At 44.9% G+C, this 9,625-nt stretch overlaps 1 protein-coding gene across 5 annotated transcripts in view; it reads right to left on the reverse strand.

The window, feature by feature from the left end:
• Positions 1-8,592, reverse strand: part of PLCE1 (phospholipase C epsilon 1) — a 335,601-nt gene extending 327,009 nt beyond the window's left edge. For all 5 annotated transcript variants that reach the window (XM_077779680.1, XM_077779674.1, XM_077779665.1 and 2 more), the window contains exon 1: positions 8,552-8,592. The gene's annotated coding sequence lies outside the window, so the exon portion shown is untranslated. The remainder of the gene's footprint in view (positions 1-8,551) is intronic.
• Between the last annotated feature and the right edge of the window lie 1,033 nt (positions 8,593-9,625).

Raw genomic sequence — 9,625 nt, forward strand, 5'->3', positions numbered from 1 at the left:
CAACTTTAAAAGTGAGAGGGGGAGACAATTGGACCCCTCCTTTCTAACCCTCAGTTTTCATTGTTGGATGCTATAGCACATAATAAAAAAGTAATAAACAAGTGATAAATGGGTATATAATGTCTGCATTAATAATTAAAGATAAAAAATAAGTAGCAGAATTTTAGTTGTTAAAATAAAATTGTTTCGATTAAAGATTATTTTTCTTTTTAACTAGTATCTCCTAAATAGGTGACATATTTTAGATGTATGCTAAGATAGTGATAATTCATTAGAACTATTTAGCATGGCTAGAAATAAGCACACTCGCTTATGCTCTGTAACTAATTTGATCTGGGCTTGCCTGCCTGAGTCGGGAACACACTTCACCTGTTGTTAGCCATCCCATGACTTGGCATTGGTGAGGCCCTGCCCATTCTCAGTCAGCAAGGGGTGGTCATGGGAGAACCTGCAAGGCTGTCCAACTGCTATGTTGCATGTTAGTAGATGACGGTCACTTTTTGGAGTTCTTTTTGTAAATTTCTTTAGCTTATATGTATAATAGCTCAAGAAATTCTTACCTTCCTCTGTTAGGTTCAAATAATAACTAAGCATATTTCTTTCACAACTGCCTGGAGTCTTACCAATCCCTCCCACTGTGAATTTTAAAACCATGCTGGAGGCACGATGAAAGAAAAACCTCAAACGCAGTTAACCAGGCTGAATTAGGGACTATTGAGCCTGCTGAGTGGCAAAGAAGTGAATCTGAATCTGTTCAGACCCAGACCCCAGCAGTTAACAAAGCTGCAGACAGTATGACGTTTATGCTCTGCCCTGTCATCCAAATTCATTCTGCCTTGAGGGGGTGGGGGGAATACAATTTCATGCCAGAAGTATTTAACTTCTGTGAATTTTAACCACCTCTCTGAAATTGACAAACCAGACTACCAGAGAGGGCTTCAATTCCTCCAGCCAAACATACCATAGGTAAAAATATTTTCATCAATGAAACCTGAGTTCATGTTATTAATAATAACAAATGAATTGAAACTTCTTTAGAAATGACAGTAACTTGAACCAAATCCAGTGATATCCAAATTAAACTCTGTTATATGATATTTTAATCCCAGATGTGTATAGTATGCACTCAGTCACATGTGTTTTTCCCAATGATTTTTTTCCATTCCCTGGATTTTCCATAGTCAGTGATATTATATAGTTTAAACCTAAAATGAAGTCATCAAAACAGAGTCTCTCCTTGCTTCTGCCTCTTCCTTAATTCTGAATATTGCAGCCTTACTGTTTTATTATTATAATGCAGCTGTTCTTATAAGGCATTAAAAATATTTAAATGATCATTGTGTTTTGTTATATCTCTGGACTTGTAAGGACTCATAATCAGTGCCTCTTAAAGGAGACTTTCCAGTATTTTTATAAATGGAGCATATTTTGTTGGGGCTACCACATAGCAGACCACACCACAGAGTGTGCAGCAATGCTACCACTAAGTAGATAATGGCACTGACCAGCACTGTCTGACCAATAACCCTGTCAAGCTTAGCCATCCCGTTCATGCTTATATTTTGTTAAGTCCTAAGAGTAGAGAGGAAAGGACTGAACAGTGTTCAGTCTGTATTATGGACCAAATGCCTTGGAGAAGAAACAGGGAGGAGACTAGAATTTCATTTTGCCCCTCCATTCTGAGCCCTTACATCTGGCAGGCAGGGGAGGAGAGAAGAAATGTCTTGCAAATCCTAAAAGTAGCAGAGACCCTGCTTCCTGGCAGAAGGCAGTGAGGCCTCAGAGACCTTGGGGAGGTGAGACTAATGTACCCATGAGAGGCAGTCTCGTGTCACTGCACCTGAAGGCACCTGCGGTCAGGGACAATGGAAATTTCAATGGTAGCCAGGTGGAAAGAGGAGGAACAGCCAAACCCAGCTGCAGCCCCTTAGGAGAGCAGAGGCCTGTGAAAACATGAGGCTAGGTGCTGCTTCTGTTGTGCCACTGGGAGACTTAATAAAAACAATCCTGAAAGCTAGTGTTTCTTGAATTTTTATTGTGTATCAGACACTGTCTAAGCCCTTTATAGGAATCATCTCATTTATTACGTACATTCTATTATTGCCCCTCCCATTACATAACTGAGGAAGTTTAGGTCCCAATAGACAAAGGTTATGCGGAGTGCATATTAGTAGTAGAGCCAGGATGTAAACAGATCTAAGCAACATGCATCCAGATTCCAAATTTGTAAAATGCAATTAGAGAAAATACAGAGTTATATATCTTGCACAGCCAAGTCTCTGGGCTAAAGGTCTTATACAGAGTGCCTTAACAGGCAGGTTAGTTCCTCTCAAATTTCTCTGTCTCTCTAGCAATAGAACTGCCATTCCAGCACAATCTCAGGCAGAGCTTCAATATATAAATAAAATTAGTAAGAGCAGGGCTGCAGGGCAGAAGCAGAGTGAAGGGCTGAGGTCTTCTGCCACCATATCCTTTACCTGGCAGAAGCCTTGAACACTCCTGGAACATAGTTTGAAAATCACTGGTCCCAACCAATACTACTCTGAATTATGTGCTTGAGAGACAAAAGAAGCACAACTAGAAAACCAACAATAGCCAACTAAACCAAAGGAAAAAGGCAAAAATAACCCTCCACCTGACCCCAACAGTCACAGTGGTAACTCACCATCCAGTCCCTGACACTAACCAATCTCAAGTTTGAGCATTTGAGGGGCCAGGAGAAGGTGGAATTCAGAGCTGGAGCAGAGTTAGGAATGAGGCAAATCCAATAAACAGGCAGAGGTGGGAAGCAGAGCCAACAGAACTCCAGGGCCAGCGGTCTGTGGTGAGTGAGCAAGGCTGCTGTAAGAACAGAGGTGGGAACGAGAGGGAGACCAGCACAAGAACTGCTCCAGGAGCCAGAGCCGGCGTCCTTCGGCTTCAAGCTGTCCACACACATCATGAGACAGACTGGCAAAAATTCACTAAGCACTTCAGTACCAGGCTTTGGGGACTTTGGGGGGACTCCACTGCCCTCCTTCTCACGGATTCAAATACTATCTTTTCTTTCCATACAGTAACATACCATTTAGAGGCTGATACTATCAGACTAAGCAGACAGAAATGCCTGCTTTGGGGAGTAGTGTGGGTAACACTTAAAAATGCCAGACTGCTTGGAGTCACACCCTAGCTCTGCCACTACTAAGTGTGTAAACTTGAGCAAGTTACTTAACCTCTTGGTGCCTCAGTTTCCTCTTCTCTGATCTGCAGATACCAAAAGCACCTATCTCAGAAGGCTACTATGAGGATGACAGGTTAATACATGTAAAGTACTTAGGACAGTACCTAGGTTTGCACTAGGTATTGGCTGTTCCTGCTTCCTTATTACAAGAACTTTTATTTCACTCCTGACCACTTTCTTGTTTCTCTTCCATGCCCATGTTAGTTTCTTAATATGATAAATTGCCACAGTCTTTGTGGCTTTAACAACACAAATTTGTTATCTTACAGTTTTCAAGGTCAAATGTCTACACTGGGTTGGTAGGGCTGCATTCCCTTCTAGAGGCTCTAGGGAAGAATCCTTTTTCTTGCCTTTTTCAGCATCTAGGCAGCCTACATTCCTTGCCTCATAACTTCTACCTCCTACTAGGGACTCTGATCCTCTTGCCTCCCTTTTCATAAGGACCCTTTTGATCAGACTGGGCCCACCCAAATAATTTCCTCATCTTAAAATCTTTAATCACATCTGCTGAGTCCCTTTTGTCATGTAAAGTAACATATTTATAGGTCCTGGGGATTAAGACTTGGACACTTTTAAGAGACTATTGGCATTATTCAGCCTATGACACATACTTCTCCAAAGCCTAAAACTGCACACTGGCAAGGCTAAGGTAGACCCAGAGGGCAAGAACAACAATATTAGTAGCTAACTTTTTGAACACTATGTACCTGGCACTATGCAAATTATCTTACACAGGTCTCACAGCAACCCTGTAAAATTACTACCCCACAGAAAGGATAATTTTCTGTCTAAGGTTGCACAGCTAGTAGGTGGTAAAGCCTATATAAACCAGGTAAGTTTGATTCTAGTCCTCTTGTATTTCACCAATAGAGTACCTTTTCCCTACACCTTAAGCCATTATAACTTAGGGGTTGGGGGGTAGGGTTGCACCATGACAATTAGGGGCCTCGGAGACTGTGCCATAAAAGGCAAAATGCTCCCTGGATACAGAGAGACAGAGGTCCTGCAGAGCCTATACTAAAAGATCCACAAAGATAGTGGAGCACTCAGAACATTTTTTTTTTATACTCAAAGGAGAAACCTTGGGATTAATTAAGGATTTTTTCAAAGGTACCCAGGAAGGGACCACCAGGAAGGCATCACTTGGGAAGGGAAAGTGAAAAGTCCATTCCCAACCCTGAGCCAGGTCTGCAGTTCTAGTCAACCTCCAAAAAGAAGACAGGAACTCACAGTCTCCCCTGAAGAGACTTCCAACTGAGTCACATGGATCCAGATCCTCTGAAACCATACCAGGAAGTCTCAGAACCCGTGGGGCCACCAGAATGGCCCCACGAGTGCTCAGCAGTCAGTATACACCAGGATCAAATCATCCCCCCTGCCTTCTACCCCATAACAGTTACAAGCATATAACCTGCCACATGCCACTGGTTTCAACACGGGCCCAGTAGTTTTACCAATACCACAATGAATGACCTCTTTTTCTATCAGTTTTTACCCAGTGAATGGCTCAAAATCAGCTATGATTGGCACAAGGTGGAAAGGGGAAAGGCAAACAACCGCTAAGCATGTCTATTATGGTGGTTTAACTATTCATAGCAGCTCAACCTCAACTGCTAAACAGTTTAGCCACAGCCCTACCCGAAACTTTCTAATGAGCTGAGTTACAGCTATTTGGCTTCCGTTAGCCAAAAAAGTGGCCACTCGTTTGTTTCTGGTAACAAGACCAGAGGCTGATGTAGGACAGCACAGTGGTCAAGGGAATGGACTCTGAAGCTAGCCTGTTCTGACTGACTACTGGCTCTGGCACTTTCTTGTTATGACTCCATGAAAGTTACTCAGCCTTTTAGGTCCTTGGTTTTCCCATCTTCAAGATGGACATGAAAATGGAGGCCCATATTCCTTTATCCAAATCAGAGGATTTTTGACTTTTATAATGGTAAGACAGTACCATGTACCATATTTTGCATAACACTGTTGGTAGGATCCACAGCAAACATGTCCATTCTTTCTGAAATAAAAATGTATGACTAGTTCTCACCAGGTGAGAAAAATAAAGACTGTAACAACCTCATGTCATCTCAGACCATGTATCCAAAGTCATGAAAACCAGTTTTCAGAGCTTGTTTTGATTTCAGAATTGCAGGTAAGGGATAGCAGGTCTCTGGCACTTGCTGCCTAACGTTTGAATGAAATGAGTTAATAGATGTAGAGTACTTAGAACACTGCCTGGCATGCCCTAAGCGCTGCAGTGTTGTTACCAACAACAACTCCTGCCATGATTTGCATCTAAATAGGTTTGCTAGAGGGTTATAAACAGGAACACTTAAATTTATGACTAAATGTGGTTCAGACAATCAGTATCATGGCGATTAACAGGCATGAACCCTTTAGAACAATATTCCAGGACAGGGTTTCTGAAATGATGGAAATGTTCTGTATCTTCATTGTCTGGCAGAGTAGCAACTAGCCACATGTAACGACTGAGCTCTTGAAAATGTGGCTCATTAGGGGCGCCTGGGTGGCTTAGTCGGTTAAGCGTCCGACTTTCGCTTAGGTCATGATCTCGTGGTTCGTGGGTTCGAGCCCCACGTCCGGCTCTGTGCTGACTGCCAGCTCAGAGCCTGGAGCCTGTTTCAGTCTGTGACTCCCTCTCTCTCTGACCCTCCCCTGCTCACGCTGTCTCTCTCTCTCTCTCCTAGAAATAAATAAAAATATTTAAAAAAAAAAAGGAAAAGAAAATGTGGCTCATTAATTTCATTTAATTCTACCTAATTTGAATTTAAAGCAAATAGCCATATATGTGGCTTGTGGCTACCATGCTGATAGCACAGCTATAGAGGGCTAGGTTCCAAACTGGCCCATGAAAACCAATTTAAGCCATAACACAGATGAAGTATAACTTTAAGAAACATACGTTTGAGTTCTGCACCCTGAGAGCAGAAAAGACCACATGATGCTGAAGAGAGTTTTCTCTTCCTTTCTAGGCCCCATGGTTGGCCCATGGCAAAGTACATCTTTGACATCATCTTTTTTCTACTCTCCCCACTTCTCCATATCCAACTCCCTTTCTGAAGACCCCATATAATTGGCACACATGCTTCTCTAATCCCATCAATACCTCAGGCCTTTCTACCACGGTGCCATGCTCCCTATCACCTGCCTTCCCTCTCTCCAACCAAATTCCCACTTGCTCAATGCCAAGATCTCAACCAAATGTTGGCAGGAAAGCAACTTGATCAAACAAGCCACTACTGCCTTTTTTTACCTTCTTCCCTATGTTTCCTTCTAAATCCAGAAGCTCTTAATTGTTGTGTTCCCTAGGAATCCCCTACTCCCCCGACTCATCCCCAGCAGAGGTCACCCAGGCAGAGAGAGAGGAGTCTCGACTGAAGCAGCTGTTGTCCTCCATAGGCTGCCTGCCAGCCAGGTGTGTGGAAGGCGGGCACTGCCAACACACACACATGCAGAGCAGGCTCACTCTTTGCAAATATCTCCTCTTATTCAAGCATGAGAAACATCCTTGCTCTCTGCTCTAAAAAAAACATGCACAATTCTTTTCAATTATCCTTTATTCATTTAGAAATTTGTAAGTAACAAACTGCACATCAAATTCACTTTTTAAAGTATACAACAAAAACCCAGAAGAGACTATGACTAAGAACAATTGCAAATAAAAAAGAAAACCAACCACCTTCATTGGAATCTAGCTTCACCACAACCCACTTGAGCATGGAATTTTTAATGACACAGGTCAACCTTGGAGCACATCCAAGGAGCTTATGTTACTAGAAGGACTGGAAGAATGTCTCCCCAGCTCAGTCTCACCTCTTACTTGGTCCCAAGACATGGACCAAAGATAATTATTATGCATGGCTCCCAGGTATAAAGAAAACTTCCTCTGTTGGCCTGTAAACGCAGGACACATAAATGGTAAATACTATGTTTTTCAATACATCCTTTCAATTACACTATCTCCTCCAAAGGAAAGATTTGTTTCAAAGAACAAAAGTCTTAACATTTAATAGCAGCCCACAATTATTTCAGAGGGCCTTCTAGCTGCAAGCACTGTGCTAAGCAAGCCACCGTTAGTGCCTTCAGTAGGGAAAATGAGACATGCACATAAATAACTCTGGAAGGAGAAAAAGGTCCGGTGGGTAAAATGCTGCAGGAATCCCAGCAGCCACAGGTTGACTATTTGGGGCTGGGGTTACCAGAGAAGGACTCACAGCAGTAGCAAAACTCAGTGTGAAGGATGGTTAGGATTTAGAGTGGTAAAATGGGGCCGGAAGGGCATTCAGGAAGAGGAAAGGTTCTAGCTGACAGCATCATCAGGCATTCTTTAGAAAGTATTTGTGAAGACACGGCTGCATACATCATCCAGAGACAGTTCAACTCCCCTTCTCCCGCAGGGACACACTGTTCGAGAGTATCTATGGGGTTACCTGCACCAACCACCCAAGAAAGGCTCTCAAAAATTCTCCCTAGTGGGTCCAGCATTCTTGGCCACGGCTGTGCCCATTCTACGTAGTGGCCCCACCCTATCCTACCAGGGGTGCCGACAAGAAACACAAGGAAACGCGCCTAATCTTGCAAGGGTGTAAAAGATCTACCAGCAAACTCTGCATAAATGCAACTACAATTATGAACAGCGTGCAAATAAAACTTTCCGATGAAGTGAATGTCCCATAATATCTTCAGGGAACTATTGAAAATGATGCTGATAAATCTTTACACGAGGAATCTTTCTTACACAGAACAATTGGTTGAGTCGGTTGAACCAACTGCCTCATGGCTTAAATACCAGGCAAGGGTGGGAAAACAACAACAACATACAATTTATACGGCGCATTTATTATCAGCCACAACGGAGGGCTTCTGGCTCTACGTTACTCATTATCACAGCACTAGAGAATATTTTAAAAGACGTGGCCATTCCCGTTCCCAGTTAAAGTGAGCCCACGTCCAACCTGGGATTTTCTAGGACTTGACGCAGCTCAGTCTCTCCAGGAACCACCTCGTGGGGCACCTTCCTTGAAATCCTGTTGCTAGGTGCCGCCTCAAGGAGAACTTATATTTTCCCTCCTTGGGCTGGCCGCCTGCACAAACACACAGAAAATGCGGCGGAGACCGAGGCAACGTGTGAGGGCAGCGAAGCCCACGCTCACGGTGCCCTCGGGGCCCGGCCTCGGGTCGCCCGAGTGGGGGCGGGGCCCCGCGCCAGGTACAGACTGAGGCGGCCGCCCACTCCCGGATCCGCGGGAGTCTCACAGAAAGAGCCCACCTCTCCCCGGCGCCAACCTCGGGAACTGAGCCACACAGTCGCCTCCTCACCTCTGCTCTTCGGGTCAGTCGCGCCACACCGAGTCCCCGAGTGCAGCGTCCCTCTGGGACGCGCCTGTCGCTAGCGGCGTCGGGTGTCCCCGCTACCGTGTGTCAGCGGCGGAGCGGGTGCCAGCTGCGCGCCACAGCCCCAGGCAAGTGCCCCNGGCGGGAACTCCGGGCACCTCAGGCCGCGGGAACTTCAGCCCACACCTTCTTCCCCGGGACCGGCCTTGTGTGACACTTATGGAAACTGAGGCTCGTGGCGGATAGGTCCCTTGACCATGGTTACTCTGGTAAATGGCAGCACCAAGTATCGAACCCATTCAGTCAGTCATGAATTTAAAAGATTTTACTGAGCACCATACCATGCCTGGCGCTGTGCCAAGCTCTAGACATACTCCTTTTGCTGGTAATAGTGGCCATTCAGGTCCGTGGACTCCAAATCCAGTGCTCTGTCATTGCTGAAGCAAACATGGGATGTTCAACCACTGCCAGAAACTGCAGGCTCTGCACAGAGCCTTCCATAGGCGCTGGGTGGTTGTTATACCCACCTGACAGTCAGGAGAGCCAGAAACCTGGAGAAAAATCAAATTATCAACCCCCTCCTTCCCCTCCTCTCAGTTCTGATGGACTGATGACCAGTTCCACAGGTCTGACACCTCCTGGTACATTCAGTCAGGACCAATTCCTGTGGCCCATAACCCCTCTCATCTGCTCTCTTCTTGAACTAATCACCCCTCTCACCACAGCCATATTATTTGCCCTCTTCTACAACTTTAATCTGTGCAAAAACCTTCATAGGCTCCCTACTGCCTTCCAAACTAACTCCCAGTGACTGTAGAAACCCACCTCACCCTGGTTTATATGGACCACCCAGCATAAGGTCTCTCCCACTCCAACTCTACCTGTGCTTAGGCTGATCCTCTACCTGGAACCACCATCTCCTCCCACACACTTTCCTCCTCCTCAAGAGAGTTTGACCCTTTCAGGTTGCTCTTAAAAGTGGCCTCCCCTCCTTTGAGCCTCCAGGGCACCGGAGAGATTAGAGCAAGAATGCATAGGAGGACACTAAGAATTCTGCCT

This window comes from Crocuta crocuta, unplaced genomic scaffold, assembly GCF_008692635.1.
Source record: "Crocuta crocuta isolate KB4526 unplaced genomic scaffold, BGI_CrCroc_1.0 scaffold170, whole genome shotgun sequence".
Taxonomy (NCBI): Eukaryota; Metazoa; Chordata; class Mammalia; order Carnivora; family Hyaenidae; genus Crocuta; species Crocuta crocuta.